This window comes from Schistocerca gregaria, chromosome 7 (assembly GCF_023897955.1).
Source record: "Schistocerca gregaria isolate iqSchGreg1 chromosome 7, iqSchGreg1.2, whole genome shotgun sequence".
Classification (NCBI taxonomy): Eukaryota; Metazoa; Arthropoda; class Insecta; order Orthoptera; family Acrididae; genus Schistocerca; species Schistocerca gregaria.
In genome coordinates, this window is record NC_064926.1 from 57,185,667 (window position 1) to 57,202,496 (window position 16,830).

A 16,830-nucleotide genomic window follows, 5' to 3' on the forward strand; every position below is an offset into this window, starting at 1 on the left:
TGTCTTCCAAGAGAAGCCTTCGATCACCCACAATACAGCCCGTAACTGACTCGAACCGCAACTTATGAAATCAGTTTTTGGCACAGACAACGAGCTGTCGACCAGCGTAGGGAATTGGCGGCAAGCACAGGCGGCTGCCTCCTATGACGAGGGTATTGGAAAGTTGATTCAGTGCTACGACAAATGTCTAAGCCGGAGTGGCGAGTATGTACAGAAGAAGCTTGAAGGTGTAGCTTCTTGCTGCAAATATATCATTTTCCATTTTCACAGCTATTCCATTTCGCAACCAATCGGATCTTACTTTCCGAATAGCCCTCGTATATGCTGATGGATTGAAGAGGGCGAATATTTTCCGCTTTCTGTTGTTCTTCGACACAGATTAATACAATTTTCATCAATATGATGTGGAAGATTATGCTATCGAATAAAACTGCACTTTGATAACTAAAAATTACCCCTATCAGAACATTTCTCAACTAACCAGACACTCCTGACGCACTACAATCGACAGCATAGATATATCCAACAGAGTGGCTGCTTCATAAAGTTCAAGACACTGTTCTGAACGTTTGTAACCGAGGGAAAGAAGTGTCTTTCTGTTGGTTTACAACGCATCTACATCTACATCTACATCTACATCCATACTCCGCAAGCCACCTGACGGTGTGTATCTTGAGTACCATATCGGTTCTGCCTTCTGTTACAGTCTCGTATTGTTCGTGGAAAGAAAGATTGTCGGTATGCCTGTGTGTGGGCTCTAATCTCTCTGATTTTATCCTCATGGTCTCTTCGCGAGATATACGTAGGAGGGAGCAATATACTGCTTCACTCCTCGGTGAAGGTATGTTCTCGAAACTTCAACAAAAGTCCGTACCGAGCCACTGAGCGTCTCTCCTGCAGAGTCTTCCACTGGAGTTTATCTGTCATCTCCGTAACGCATTCGCGATTACTAAATGATCCTGTAACGAAGCGCGCTGCTCTCCATTGGATCTTCTCTATCTCTTCTATCAACCCTATCTGGTACGTATCCCACACTGCTCAGCAGTATTCAAGCAGTGGGCGAACAAGCGTACTGTTACCTACTTCCTTTGTTTTCGGATTGCATTTCCTTAGGATTCTTCCAATGACTCTCAGTCTGGCATCTGCTTTACCGACGATCAACTTTATATGATTATTCCATTTTAAATCACTCCTAATGCGTACTCCCAGATAATTTATGGAATTAACTGCTTCTAGTTGATGACCTGCTATATTGTAGCTAAATGATAAGGGATCTTTTTTTCTATGTATTCGCAGCACATTACACTTGCTTACATTGAGATTCAATTGCCATTCCCTTCACCACGCGTCAATTCGCTGCATATCCTCCTGCATTTCAGTACAATTTTCCACTGTTACAACGTCTCCATATACTATAGCATCATCCCCAAAAAGCCTCAGTGAACTTCCGATGTCATCTACAAGGTCATTTATGTATATTGTGAATAACAACGGTCCTACGACACTCCCCTGCGGCACACCTGAAATCACTGGGAATTAGAGGCATAGTTATAGCAGACCCAGCATCTAAGCACGCTGTACAAGATTATGCTATCCACGTGCATTCTCTTATCTCGCTTCATGAGCCAAAACACTATGACCACTCATTTAATAGCATGTTGCTCCATCTTTGGACTGTAGTGCAGTTACGATTCTACATGGCGAAAATTCAACCCGAAGGTTCTTTGTACCCGTAGTTTACCCAAAGGTCAAGGAGCTCCAGTAAATTAGAGGCCAGTGGTTTGCTGGCGTGGCACTGACACCCTACAGCTTCCCAGATGTGTTCAACCATGAGGCTATGGTAGCCAGGACGTCAACGGTAGTTCATTATCAAGCTCCCCAAACCAAAGTAGTACGATGCTGGCCTTACGACACTGGCAGGTATTTTGCTGGAGAAAGGAATTCTCGTCAGTGTGGACATCAGGCATGAAGTGATGGAGATGGTCCGCAATAATGCGAACAAATACCGCGGTTTCCATGGAAGCCAAACTGCACGTTGCCGACAGCGTGATGCTGTGCCAGTAGTCTTCGTCCGTGAGACGGTGCATCCTTGAAGCAGATGTTCGCCTAAATGACAACGTATCCTGTCACAGACACCGATCTCGTCTAACAAGAAACGAAAAGGCCACGCGCCTTCAGTGATCTCTAGCCCAATCTCGATGATCCATTGGCCACGGCATTCGTAACTGATATGGCCGAGGGGCGAACAAATAGTCTGTCTGCTACAAAGCCCCGTCATGAAGAACGTGTGCTCAATGCTGTGCTCCGAAACTAGAGACGTTCAACCCACAACACGTGTCTGCTCCAAACAGAAGCGACTCGATGCAGCACACGTCATTTTTGTTTTGAGAAAATTTTGCTGTTTCGTATTATTACTTGCAGTACGCCATTTCAAGGTAACAGCGCGTTGAATATCACGAACATGTCACCCTTATCATTAAGTCAGTTAGTGAGGCATCAAAGATACTATCATACTCAGTACTAATGACTAAAGGCTACATCGTGGCTTAATGAGTTATGGCCTGAATTACAGTACCAAGAGAAGCACGATCGCGTTTTAATATCTGCTGTTATTTTCTTTCCTTTTTTCATTGTAGCGTTGTTGATACATACTTGTACTTTCTTATGAATATAATAAAAGTATGTTCAGCAATATTTGATGTTATTCATGTTTCTGTCTGTTTAGAAAACGAAGAATGAAACAAATATTTGGCTCTTTATACCTAAGTATGTGCCGATTACCGAGTGTGCCGTTAGGCATGTGCCTAAGGAGCCAGCTTAAATTGCTTCAATAAAATCTTCTTTTCACAAATCGCCTCACTTTGAATAAAACACTCCACCTTCGTCATCATCATCAGGAGTTGCCAGTGATTTCAGCTACTGATGACGATGGCGGCGGCAACAAACGAGAGCTCGAATGTTTTTTTTTTATTCATTTTTTTTTTTTACATGTCAAGTTCCGTAGGACCAAATTAAGGAGCAAATCTCCGAGGTCATGGAACGTGTCAGTACATGAAATTACAACATAAAAGTAAGAACGATAAAAATAAATGTGTATGAACCCGAAAAAAGTCAATCCATAAATAAACGGAATCAACAATACAACATGAATCAGTTTAATTTTACAAGGAACTACTCGACAGAATAGAACGAGTGTCCCATGAGGAAACTCTTCAGATTCGATTTGAAAGCGCTTAGATTACTGGCAAGATTTTTTAATTCGAGTGGTAGCTTATTGAAAATGGATGCAGCAGTATACTGCACACCTTTTTCCACAAGAGTTAAGTAAGTCCGTTCCAAATGCAGGTTTGATTTTTGCCGAGTATTAACTGAGTGAAAGCTGCTTATTCTTGAGAATAAGCTAATATTGTTAACAAGAAACGACAGTAAGGAATATACATATTGAGAGGCCAATGTCAGAATACCCGGAGTCGTGAACAGGGGTCGACAAGGGTTTCATGAACTTAAGACCACTTATTGCCCGAACCGCCAGTTTCTGAGCCAAAAATATCCTTTTAGAATGGAAAGAGTTACCCCAAAATATAATACCATACGACAAAAGTGAATGAAAATAAGCAAAGTAGACTAATTTTCGTGTCGAACGATCACTCTATTTTGATACCGTTCGAAAAATAAAAATGTCAGTATTAAGTCTTTGAACAAGATCCTGAACATGGGCCTTCCACGACAGCTTACTATCTATCTCAACACCTAGGAATTGGAATTGTTCAGTTTCACTAATCATATGCACATTCTGTGAAACTGAAACGTCAGGATTTGTTGAATTGTGTGTTGGAAACTGTAAAAACAGAGTCTTACTGTGCTTTAGCGTTAGTTTATTTTCTACAAGCCATGAACTTAGGTCATGTACTGCACTATTTGAAACCGAGCCAATGTTGCATACAACATCCTTTACTACCAAGCTAGTGTCATAAGCAAACAGAAATATTTTAGAATTACCCGTAACACTAGGGAGCATATCATTCACATAATTAAGTAACTCAGTCTCCCTCTTGTCTGTAGCACAGAGGAGTATTTCAGAAAATCTCGGGAAGGCATATTCCATGAAAGTAATATGTTTTCCTTTAGAAACTAAATTTTTATTTAATTCACCAGCAATGCCCAGGAAATGATTGTTAAATACTGTACATATATCTGATTTATCAGTAACAGAAATATTTTTACTACGAACTGACTTTATATCGTCGACCTTGAGCTGCTGATCAGACGCGTCGTTCACAACTGACCATATGGTTTTAATTTTCTCCTGCGAATCAGCTATTCTATTTGCATACCACATTCTCTTTGCCTTCCTAATAACATTTTAAGCACCTTACAACACTGTTTGTAATGGGCTACTGTAGCTTTACTGTGACTGCTTCTAACATTTTTATTTATTCGAAATGACGCGGCTTGTAAACCGAGAAGTTTCTATTGAAGTATGTCACAGCAGAAGACTCCGAGGACACAGCTTATTTTGCTGTGAGTGAAACGAGCGCCAATAAAGTTCATGTTCTTCGTTGTCACAACATTTCAATGTTTATTTCGGAATGTGTGACGATTTCCGAGTGTTAGGTTAGACAGGAACCTAAGAGGACAACTTAAATTGCTGCACGTGTAACGAACGGCATCATTTTTATAATTCCTCGCATATCAGAAGCATTATGCTGTTCATTTCTGAATATATCGCTCTATCTCAGGATGTGATCACACAGAAACCTAAGAGAACAGCTTAAATTGCTTCTAGTGAAACAAACAGCACTGACTTTCCATTGATCGTTGTCACAAATATTTAGTTGTTTGAGAAGAGGAGGAGAAAGCAGACTTTGCACATTCGAAATGTATTGTGCTTCTTACGTCACTTACGTTTGGAGCAGATGCGTGTTGTATGTTTAACATGTTGTCTCCGAAACGCTTGCGCCTGCACATCATTGTTTTCTGTAGCCAGATATGCCTGAGATCGCAGCCTGTCTGTCTTACAGAGAGGTAACACCACATTGTGTAATGAGGCGTCGTTTCCAACACCTTGGTTTCACCGCCCTTCAGCCACTTTGCGTAGACGCTAACGACAGTAGCCCAAGAATAGCCGACCAATTTCACAGTATCGCAGGTACTGGGGTATATCATTCTACCCTCTGTCAAAATCCCATATGTTAAAGGATCTCCCTATTAACGCCCCATCGTGTCGTTAGAATGATTTCACCTACATCTCTGCTCTGCTTATGTACTTCCTTCACCCAGTTACGTTTCCCCTACGCCACAACTCGGCATCCAGCCCCGTGATGGGGAATGGTCGTAAGGATTTGACTTATCAGCCAGTGGGAATATGACTCGCTGAGGGTGACCAACAAGTAGCTTCGACCAATAAAGTCCATGGGTCGACCATTGCGCACGTCCTCCCAGCCACAAAGATGGAAGGATGATTTCTTACCGGTGTCCGGACAGTTGCCACGCCGGACATTTGCCACGGTTTTACCTGCTCCGAAGGGTCGGGTTCCTTTTGTCTCCCCCTCCTACTCCTCCTCCTCCTCCACCGCACCCACCCACCCAGTTTGCTTTCGAAGTTCCCAACGTGACCATCAGTATGGAAGTTATTACAACGAACTAGGGCAGGCCTCTTCCTCATTAGAAAGGTTACGCGTATCTGAAACAGAGGGAATCTAAAGAAGCTGTTGTTACATGGATGTGCTCACGCCGAAAAGCGGATCATTGCAGCGGAAAGCTGCTTTCTAGCAACGGAGAAGTGTTGAGCGTATTAGAACATCTCTGTGGACCACCTGACGACGCAGTTCTGAAAGTGGGAAAGCGAGTGGAAAGAGCGAAGCGAAGGTCCCGAGAAAAAACTGCACAGTTATCGGAGATATACGCGGATGAAATGGGAAATCTACATAATAAAGTTTATGACTTTGTCATAGTGATGCCTAATTCAGTAACTATGAAGAGAACCATGCGCGGCGTGGCCGTGCGGTTCTAGGCGCTTCAGTCTGGAACCGCGTGACCGCCACGGTACAGGTTCGAATCCTGCCTCGGGCATGGATGTGTGTGATGTCCTTAGGTTAGTTAGGTTTAAGTAATTCTAAGTCTGATGACCACAGATGTTAAGTTCCATAGTGCTCAGAGCCATTTGAACCATTTTTTTAGAACCATGCGTCGTCGATGGAGTCAAGAGTGGGGGAACCAGCAAGAACCTAAGAACTCTTATGAAATTAATCTTCATGAAGATCTATTAAAAATGGGAGATGGCAGCAGTTTTCTTCTGGAAGACGATAGATTAGAGGTGAGAATAATGATTTTTAGTGGAAGCAAAGGAAAAGAAAGTTTAAAAACATGTTCCCATTTTTTTATGGATGGAACATTTAAGAAATGGAGAGGCAGTTTGCACAGATCTACACCATACACGTACACTTAGGACGCCTGACTAAAGAAACATTCTTCCTACTGTATTTGCACTGCTCCCTAATAAGAAGAAAGACACATACGTTCGTCTGTTTCGTCTGATAAAACAGGCTGTCTCTGAGCGGTGTTCTAAACAAGTAAAGGTGGTCTTTGAGGCACCTGCGATATCGGCCATTCGTCAAGTTTTTTTCCCACAACTGAAATAAATGGACTCTATTTCCATATGGAGAAGAGTTTATGGAGAAGAACTCGAGTTCTGGGTCTAACTGAGGAGTACTGCTAGAACGGCGATTTAAGACTTCACGTCAGCATGTGTGCAGCGCTGGCAGTTGTAAAACCGGAGGACGTAAGCAATGGATGCATTGAGATTTATGCAGAAGCTCCTGATAACACAAGTTTCTCTCAATTTTTTGACTACTTTGTTTATAACTGGCTAGAGAATGAGGATATCGTAATAGAAATATGGGACTGTTACGGAAAAAGGCACCGAACGACGAATGATGTTGAAGGGTGGCACAACAAAATAAATAGTATTATTGGAAACCCTCACCCAAAAATCAGCTACTTGATGGAGTGTTTGAAAAAGGAAGCAGAGCTCACAAACTGCATGTACATGAAACTGGAAAAGAATCTTGAAGGTAAGAAGAGGAGGAAGAAGTACTTGAAGCTGGACGACAGGATAGAGAGAATCGAAAAGCAACATTAGGCCTTGCTTGAAAGCCATTGCCCATATTCAGAAACTGGACTAAAATACGTTAAAAATAAATAATGTATTAAAAACTATGAAGACCACTGAGTCCTCGCAGGTTACTGAGATAAAATTATTAAAACATTGAGGCAGCATTATCGGAGCTAATACACTCCTGGAAATTGAAATAAGAACACCGTGAATTCATTGTCCCAGGAAGGGGAAACTTTATTGACACATTCCTGGGGTCAGATACATCACATGATCACACTGACAGAACCACAGGCACATAGACACAGGCAACACAGCATGCACAATGTCGGAACTAGTACAGTGTATATCCAACTTTCGCAGCAATGCAGGCTGCTATTCTCCCATGGAGACGATCGTAGAGATGCTGGATGTAGTCCTGTGGAACGGCTTGCCATGCCATTTCCACCTGGCGCCTCAGTTGGACCAGCGTTCGTGCTGGACGTGCAGACCGCGTGAGACGACGCTTCATCCAGTCCCAAACATGCTCAATGGGGGACACATCCGGAGATCTTGCTGGCCAGGGTAGTTGACTTACACCTTCTAGAGCACGTTGGGTGGCACGGGATACATGCGGACGTGCATTGTCCTGTTGGAGCAGCAAGTTCCCTTGCCGGTCTAGAATGGTAGAACGATGGGTTCGATGACGGTTTGGATGTACCGTGCACTATTCAGTGTCCCCTCGACGATCACCAGAGGTGTACGGCCAGTGTAGGAGATCGCTCCCCACATCATGATGCCGGGTGTTGGCCCTGTGTGCCTCGGTCGTATGCAGTCCTGATTGTGGCGCTCACGTGCACGGCGCCAAACACGCATACGACCATCATTGGCACCAAGGCAGAAGCGACTCTCATCGCTGAAGACGACACGTCTCCATTCGTCCCTCCATTCACGCCTGTCGCGACACCACTGGAGGCGGGCTGCACGATGTTGGGGCGTGAGCGGAAGACGGCCTAACGGTGTGCGGGACCGTAGCCCAGCTTCATGGAGACGGTTGCGAATGGTCCTCGCCGATACCCCAGGAGCAACAGTGTCCCTAATTTGCTGGGAAGTGGCGGTGCGGTCCCCTACGGCACTGCGTAGGATCCTACGGTCTTGGCATGCATCTGTGCGTCGCTGCGGTCCGGTCCTAGGTCGACGGGCACGTGCACCTTCCGCCGACCACTGGCGACAACATCGATGTACTGTGGAGACCTCACGCCCCACGTGTTGAGCAATTCGGCGGTACGTCCACCCGGCCTCCCGCATGCCCACTATACGCCCTCGCTCAAAGTCCGTCAACTGCATATACGGTTCACGTCCACGCTGTCGCGGCATGCTACCAGTGTTAAAGACTGCGATGGAGCTCCGTATGCCACGGCAAACTGGCTGACACTGACGGCGGCGGTGCACAAATGCTGCGCAGCTAGCGCCATTCGACGGCCAACACCGCGGTTCCTGGTGTGTCCGCTGTGCCGTGCGTGTGATCATTGCTTGTACAGCCCTCTCGCAGTGTCCGGAGCAAGTATGGTGGGTCTGACACACTGGTGTCAATGTGTTCTTTTTTCCATTTCCAGGAGTGTATTAAGTTGTAATTGTAAATAGAGTGTACATTAGTTCAGCGTGTTTAGGCTGATTTTACACACGCCAGAAAGGTAGATGGTAATTATCATTTTCACGGTCCAAAACCTATGCAAAGTGTGATGCGAATCATCCTTTAATATAAAAATTAAAAAGTGTTTCAAGCCTCACAACAGTATTCCTAATGTTGTCACGTTAAGATAACTTTTTCTACCTTCCAATGTTATGGCCATGCTATTAAATAATTATGAGTTCTAAAATAATTTTCTGAAGCTTCAGAATCACAACTATCACCTAAAATATCATGGTTTGTTAAACTGATAGTATACGCTTTCGTAATAGAAAATGGGACCTGAACCTTTGAATTGCACCTAAAGTTGACATCCCAAAACTGATCGGATGCTAAGGTTGACAATTTTTGGCACCTCAGATACTTTTTATTTAAGTTTAGCTGCAAACATTTATAGTAGATGTAAATCTACGTAAGTACATTTAGATATAGTCCTTTAAAAATTAAATTTTCTTACTAAATTGTTGATTATCTTTAAACAGGTCAGTAAAAGCAAGGAGCTTACTACTGAAAATTGATTGTTACTAAAGAACATCAGAATCAAATGTATTAGACCTACTTTTCTTATACATTAGAGACTTTTTAAAAAGATATTTGATCATTTCCTCTGTCACTGACAATGTAATTTCAGTTGCTTTACAACACCAGTGATATCTACTTCTAAATTATCTTTGCAGACGTTCTCATTTCGAATTCTGAAATATTTACTTCGTCTTCTTTGGTGAAGGAATTTCGGAATATGCATTTACTAACTCCACTTTACCACTTGAGTGGCACTGTTCAAAAATGGCTCTGAGCACTACGGGGCTTAACATCTGAGGTCATCAGTCCCCTAGAATTTAGAAATACTTAAAGCTAACTAACCTAAGGACATCACACACATCCATGCCCGAGGCAGGATTCGAACCTACCACCTTAGCGGTCGCGCAGTTCCAGACTGTAGCGCCTAGAATCTCTAGGCCACCCCGGACGGCCTATAAAAATGTATTTTTGTCAACATGCGGAAGGTAGATTGAAGTAACTGCCAACTATAATTGTATGAGTAGGGTATTTGTTTGTGATGAGACTCAAGTTTTCTTTGAACTGTTCAGAAACTGTTTCATCTGAGACAGGGGGTCGGTAAAAGGAGCCAGTTATTAATTTATTCCGGCTGTCAAATATAACCTCTACCCATACTAAGTCACAGGAACTACCTGCTTCAAAGTCGATTGTGAGCTTACATTATTTTCCCTTAAGTTGTCGTTCTTGTTTCTGTTGTAGTGCAGATAATTACAATTACGGCTTTTCCCTCCAGAACCTAAGATGCCCTCTCAGTGATCCTGTAAATACCAGAGCTAAACAATGTAGAACAACAATGTACGTTACAAGCGTAGCATTCTGTATTACTTCATTTCCTTATTTCTAACATTTTAATATTGTAAGTCGACTTTAGATGACATGTCAATCATAGATGTTCTTACCTCTATTTCGTGAACGTGTTTCAGTGATGTTTTGAACATTGTCCCGCTACACTATATTAACTAATGTTTTTAGCGTGTAAATTAATATGGAGTAAGTCGTTCTTCTTTTCAAACATTCACAGACAGATTTATTCTTTTCCTATTGTCTTTTGGGTATGCAGCTGTAGTAATTATAGTAGGCACAAATGTAGTGATAAAAAGAAATGATTAGCGTACATATGTATTCTTGTTTCATGGCTCCTTTCTTGTTGCTCCCACGCCAATGGACTGTTTCTATCGCAATAAGTAAGCGTGAAAGGAAGCTATCGAGCACACAGAGGAATGTACATTTGTACTTGGCAGAACTAATTACATACTGACGTTATAGTCGGTATTGCTTTCGTTTCCCAAAAGTTATAAATATTTCGATTTCGGAAAAGAAGCTCTGTATTTGGCTAAGATGTCGAAGAAGAAGGTCCCTTACGTGCTGGTTGTATGGAGTAAGATGTGGAGACGGCGGGGAAGGGCGTCCCTTACCTGAGGGATCGCTACTCAAGCTACCTGGCGAAAGGGCAAGTGTGGCAAATGTCCGGCGTGGCAAATGTCCGGCATTCTTCTTACCACAATTAGAATAGACACTGACCCATTATCCAAAGTTACCTTTTTGGACAAGAGGAGTTATGAACACGTACTGTACATGATGTACGCCTGTGTTTGCACATTGTGAACATATAAGTTTCGTTTGCTAAGAAGAGGGCACCACGCCGATATTATTCGTAGCTTTTCGGGGTTCTGTACACCAGTTGGTAAAAAGGGAAACCTTATACGATCACTTTGCTATCGATGTGTGTGTCTCTCATACTGTTAGCAACCATTTTCCTCAGGAGCGAGTAAACGCATCAAGTTGAATTTACGTCACATACTAAGGTGTACAGTCATTTCGAGGTTTAAGAAGTATAAACTTCTAAGTCAACGTAACCAAAACCTACGGCCATTAACGTCATATGTTTTGATACTCGCAAACTCACTCTTCAGAACCTATACGGTACTTGCAGTTGACCTAGAATATCGAAATTTCGTAAGATGCCAGGTCTCACAGCACAACCGCAGGAAAATAATTCGAAAACTGTTAATCTGTTATTATATCACATGAAAAAAAAAATTCTCATTTGTTATCTGGTTGTGTGTCTGTCCATCCGTCTTTAAACCCCCGTTTCTATCAGGAACGAGCAGACGTATCAAGTAGAAGTACATACTAAGATCTATACTAACTTGGTGGTGCAATAAATGTATCCTTCTGAGTCAGTGTAATCAAAATACACGCTCATTTATGTCATATACCTCGATGCAAACTCATACACAGAGCTTGTAGGGAAGTTCCCGTTGGTCTAGAACCATAGAATTTGGCAATAAGAGAAGTTTCACAGTACAACTGAAGGAAAAACTCCAAAATCTTTATTATTGTATCAAATGAAAGAATAAAATCTTTGGTCGTATCTGACTGTCTGTCCATCCGCCTGCTAAGACCCTTTCTCTGAGGAACGGGTAAACGGAACAAGTTGAAATTTATGTCACACTCTAAGGTCTATAATCATTTGCCTGTTTAATAAATGTAAGATTCTAAGTCAACGTAACCAAAAGATACTGCTATTTGTCTCACATGCTTTGATACTCATAAACTCACTCACCGATAGCGTAGTTTCTCCGTGACGTATAATCACGAAATCTGGTAATAAGAAGTACGGTTTCACACTACAGGAAAAGGACACTATCATAAAATTGTTAATTTATAATTATCTCATCCTAAAAAGCTATTTCCTTTGTCATTTGTTATCTGACTTCAAACTTAACCTTGAAACATTCTCGAAAGTCTTGGAATTCCCAGGACCATGTCTTTCCAGCACCAATGTCGATAACAGGCAAAAATCGTCGATACTTTCTGTTTCCTGAATAAATGACCTGTCTTTATTCAGAACTATCTGGGGTACCAGGCTTTGTTCAGGGAGCTGATAATGAGATTGTGTGGTAGCTGGAATAAAAGGATAAACTTTAAAGTATAAGACGAAAACATATTCTAACAATCTACAATACTTGTTTATAAGCAACATATTTCATTTTGGTTACCCAGGGTATCTATGTTCTATGGTTTCGAATTTCCTGCTCGAGAGCAAGGGAAAGCAGTAGTCTGACGTTGATGCCTCAATATTTTCAAGTTTGTCCGTGCGCTGTGATAGCTGCAAAACTGTAGGCTAATTATTGGAAATTGCAGTCTTTTAAATTGGAATGGCAGTTCAGTAGAAATCAGTGGTACTCTTGAGATAAGTAGTGTGTGTCACTTGTATTTTCCAACCATAAGTTTGAATTCGATTATGTTATTCGATAGCTATTTGACGATCGTCCTTGTTCCATTAGATAGCTGGGACCTTAAAGGTGCTTCGCGCTCTTTGCCTGTTTCGTTTATTCGCTTATCTTTTTGTTTTCGCCGTTTTGGTTCACAATTCGCAAGATCTCCTCTTCTTTCACGTTTGGGCACTGTCTAAAATATAAATCAAATCAACTTTATATTAACAAATACACTAGATGCACTTCGCACACTTATCACACATTATTTTCGATTTATACTGTCACTGTACCACTTTGACAACTCACCCTTCACTGTCTGTTTTTATTGACACACTTTTCTATTTTTTCGATCCCTCCCTTCGTAACTGTCAGGAAACTGATGTTCGAAACTACGACGGGTCTCCCTTTGTAAACCCCAACCAGTGGGTAGCCCCATCAGTGGCGAATTATAGCACATACCAAACAGGCATCGAATGGTCCACAACGTTCCAGAACTTTCCACAACGTTCAAGAGTGTTCTGGAATGTTCCGCAATCGTCTAGGATATCCCGGGATGCTCCCGAACATTCAGGAACCTTCCCGAATGTTCCAGATTATTCCCGAACATTTTAGAACATCCCAGATCATTGTGGAACATTCCGGATCATTCAGGAATCTTGTGGAATGCTCTCGAATGTTCTAGAAATTTCTTGAAGGCGAAACTTCCAAGCTCTTACATCTTCAAATGGATGCCCATCAGGAAAAAACTGAAACCTTCTTCATGGATGGTGGATAGGGCGCTACCATACCATATAACTCCCTTGACCGTACCGGGGCTGACTTTTAGCGGCACGCACATTTACACTTACTTTTATAATATCTGTCGGCAGGTCCCGTCGGAGATTCGAGTCCTCCACGGGCATGGGTGTGTGTGTTTGTCCTTAGAATAATTTAGGTTAAGTAGAGTGTAAGCTTAGGGACTGATGACCTTAGCAATTAAGTCCCATAAGAGTTCACACACATTTGAACATTTTATAGTATATATTGATTAATTGTTTTAGATATAATAATGTGTATGAACTTCTTTAAAAATGCCGAAACTATAAAGATTAATAATTAAATTAATTATCAAGAAATTACTTTTTTCTTAGAAAAATTATGTAATAATCCAAAATTCATTATTTTAATAATGTAACCCTCAGTGCACGAGTCCTGTTCACAAATGGCCTTTTTATTATTATTATTATTATAATTAAGATTAAAGAAGACTTTTTGCTAACTTTGATAAAGGAGTGAAGTGCATCACTACCTGATCAGACGTCTAGCGTGGTGCTATCAGCTGCCGGATGGTGAGCGCCAGTGCTGGAGTTCACTCACCTCAGCCAGAGCTGTCGCGCCACCTGCCCCTACCTCGTTAGCGCGTCGTTACTTGTTACCGCTCGGCCTGACTAGTACGGCACGCTGTGCCGCGCGTGGCACACAGACAAACACCTGCAAACAGGGCGCACGTTGTCCTTAGAACCGGTGTCACGTGTCGTCACTGTCTTCTTGCTGTACGTCTCAGCTTCTCGCTTTGTCCGTGCTCCAGATTTACAAAGAAGGGACCGTTACGGCCGTGTTACGACTACCTACAGAACACGAAGTCTGCAGACGAATGGAAAAGGGTGGAGAAGAGTTTTTCGTTATAACTGTGCGGAAACCGAATGCAGCTCCAACGCACGTTGTGCATTATGATAACATCGCACAAAAGTGAGAGACTAAAATTTTAGCGTCGCACATCTGTTGCTGTGGTCGTCAGTCGGAAGAATTGTTTGATGTATCTCTCCATACTAGTCCCTCTTGTGCAGTGCGCTTCGTCTCTGCACAATTACAGTACACTACAATCATTTTAACTCGCTAATTGTATTCAAGCCCTGGGCTGTCTCTTCAATTTTTACCCCTCAGTCTTTTTTCCGTTACCAGATACACGATACCTTGATGCCTCATGATGATGTCACTTCAACTGATCCCTTCTTTTGGTCATGATGCGCAATGCATATCCTTTCTCCACAGTCGGATTCAGTATCTCCTCATCAGTTATTCCATCTAACCATCTAACCTCCAATATTCTTCCATACAATCACATTTCAAAAGATTCTGTTCTCTTCTTTCATCTCCTAACTGTCCACATTTCGCTTACGTACAATATTACACTCCACACAAGTGCCTTTAACAAATACTTTCTACCACTCAAATTTGTGTTCCATGTTAATACATTTCTGTTTCAGAGATTTTCTTCTCACCATTGCGAGTTGGTATGTTATATCCTCTCTGTTTAGGCCACCGTCAGCTATTTTGCTGCCCACTGCGAGTGTTCTTCATGCGAAATAAGAGCCACATTCGTTTTACCTTTTACGGATATAATCAAGCTGCATTACAATCGAACAGACACATGAGTCCGGCAATGTAGTGCAGTCGATAAAAGAAGATGGAAGGAACGTTAGTGCTACACGTCCCTCCAATATCGAGGTCATTATAACAGAGCACAACTCAGACGGAGAAGGAAACTGTAGACAATCCATTTTAACTTTTGTTTTTTTTGCAAAGACCGAAATAGTTGATTTATATGGATTTGGGTGTGTTTTAGTTGAAAATGAGAGTTAAAACTCTAGATTACCTCAGATTTTGATGTTATTAAAGCTTTTATGTCCTTCATTTACTACAACTGGCCACAGCCTAAGAAGTTTACCACTGGCCAATATACATTTACCTAAATGTCATAGACAGTGGATTTGGGATTAGTTCTATGCACTGATCACAAATATGGAGTACGTTTATGTAGAATGGCTCCACTTTCTTTATACAGTTTAACGTGTGCTGAATCCACATGTCAGTTCATTTTTGTCAGCTAGTGTCTAGCTTTTTACAAATTAGGTAGCGTATAGTACTGAAACATATGATCAATACAAACCCGTAAAGTCCACCCTGTTCACAAATCACGTGGAAAAATAAATAAAAGTGCCTTAGACTAAGCAGACGAGAAGTTACAGTCAATTTAGTTCAACTGAAGCTACCTTATTAACAGCTACCCTGTTCACAACAAACGTTTTCTCTTCGCCCGCCGCTTGTGAGGAAGATAAGAGTTTTTTTTTTTCAAAGTCCAGTAGAAATCTACCAACATTGAAGCACTGAATCTTTCTTGCTGTCGATGTTCTACTATAGAGATTTGTCAGTGAAAATTCTCACCATGTGCATCAACAAGCGCTCCAAAATCTTCATGAAAAACGTCGATATGTGAGTGAATGAATTGCATTTTGAGTGACACGTTGTATTTCAGTTTCTCATGGGCACATATCACGTCATTCACAAGTTCAATGCAATTTCCCGTACTACCCAAGAACAATTAAGTAACTTTCTGAAATCATTGCCATGTGTTTAGGTCACCAGGGCTGAGGACATATTCGAATTTCTGGTCCGCAACGAACTTACGTATTTGTGGACCGAGGAACACTGGGTGCCAGATCTTCTCAGCACTCAATGCAGAGAATTTTTCTCTCAAGTATTCAAAAGCTCGTTCGGCCCTCTTTTTCACTGATTTTGCAAATGATTTCATCAATCCTAGTTTCAGATGTAGTGGTAATAATAAGACATTACTGGGAAATTCTCATTGGACATTTTGCTTTCCAGGCAATAAACATTATCTTCCTGGCCAGTTATTCTGTTAGTAATGAAAATCCTTAGCACGACTGTCCCACTCACACTTGTAGCAACAGTGCTTAGGATACCCACCGTGAAGGCCCATACGCATAGCGATGACATTTAAATATTTATCTATGAGCCATTGATTCTTATCGTAGTCGATGCTGTGTAAACTGTCTCTCATCATGATGTATATTTTCCTTTTCTAGGTCCACATATGCCACTGGCGTTAAAGGAAGCAAGTTACCAGTACGCAGTTTTCGAACCACCTAAGAAATATCCCCAATTGTGCTGTTTGTATACGATATTGAGATTAAGTATCACACCTTCAAAACCTTGTCATATTATTTGCTGTTTTGAACAACCATTTGAGTGCCTTTCGACATAGGTGAAACGTGCACTAAGTGATGAAAAATATCCGGACGACCACAAAAACATACGTTTTCCGTATTAGGTGGATTGTGCTGCCACATACTGCTAGGTACTCCATATCAGCGACCTCAGTAGTCTTTAGACATCGTGAGAGAGCAGAATGGGGAGCTCCGCGGAACTCACGGACTTGGAACGTGGGTAGGTGACTGGGTGTCACTTGTGTCATACGTCTGTAT